The following is a 1,256-nucleotide window of genomic DNA, read 5'->3' on the forward strand; positions in this document are numbered from 1 at the left end:
GGCAGAGTGGCTCTGATACCATTTGTCACATCCCGGGACCCGCTCCGCCGTAACACGATATTGTCCGCTTTGGGCCCACCGGCCCTCACGGTTTTGTTTCCGGCAGCTCAGGAGCAACTTCCCAGTAGGTCACCCATCCTGGGATTGCTCTCGCATCGACATGCTTAACCTCGGAGTACCCATCCCCTCCGAAGCCGCTGAGCCACCAAAAGGCCTCGTATTAGATTGGTGGTGGGCATGTACATATACAGCACATAACCCCTCTCCGTTTGGCCGATGTGGGATATTACATACTGTGCCAAGGTCCCCACATGAACGTATTCGACTTGGTGAGGCGCGCCCGCGAGGCCCATGAAGCTCTGATTCGGCACCTCTCTGGGAACAACCCTGCTCTAGACCATGTGTTGGAACTCACCGACGCTGTCGAGCTGCAGGCTCGCCGAGTTCAAGATGTCGGTGCCCAGTCGGCTGCTCACGAGAAAGTCCGCCAAGCCTTAGACGATCAGATGGTAGCCCTTTTAGCCGAGCTTGAAGACGCTGAAATCCCTGAGGCGTCTTTAGAGAACCCATGCACTGTCTATGCTCGGCAGGTGGAGGCCCTGGAGGCTCAGATAGCGGAGCTGCAAGCTCAGCTTGCTCAAGCTCGCCAGAACTTGGCCCGAGCTGATGAAGCAGAAACCCGCGTGCAGGCCGCGGAAGAGACCCAGGAAGCTTTGGACTCGGCTATTGCTGCTGCCGACGAAGCCCAAGCCCAGGCGGATGTTGAAGAGTTGGCCTTAGAAGGCCTTCTCATAGATTTGTATAGGGCTTCTAGGCGGGTTTAGGTCTGACCAGCGCTTTGCCCCCTTTGTATGAACCTTTAATATTATTATTGAATCAAATTCTTCCCGTTCTTGTCAATTCTTGTGTAAGAACCGCCTTCCCAGGAAAAAATCTTCATCCAAGATTTGGTGGGGGTTTCCAATGCAACTACTCGCTTGGAACGCGGGCAGTCATTATGGAACAACGCGTCCGACCTTATCTCCAAAGCTCATATCTCGGAGCAAATCGCTGCATGGAGGACATCTGTTGAAAGGAAAATCACCCTTTTCGCCTATAAAAAGAAACGCTTGGCCGGGGCGAAGAACCAGTTAAGTCTTTGCCCCTTGCCATGGGCTCTTATACCCTTCTGTACATCCTCTTGTCCCTGCTTAAAGCAAAGCCCCCACCTCACATTTTCATTATTCGTTCTTGCTGATTCTGAAAATCTACTCTCA

Source organism: Fragaria vesca, linkage group LG5, assembly GCF_000184155.1.
Source record: "Fragaria vesca subsp. vesca linkage group LG5, FraVesHawaii_1.0, whole genome shotgun sequence".
Taxonomy (NCBI): Eukaryota; Viridiplantae; Streptophyta; class Magnoliopsida; order Rosales; family Rosaceae; genus Fragaria; species Fragaria vesca.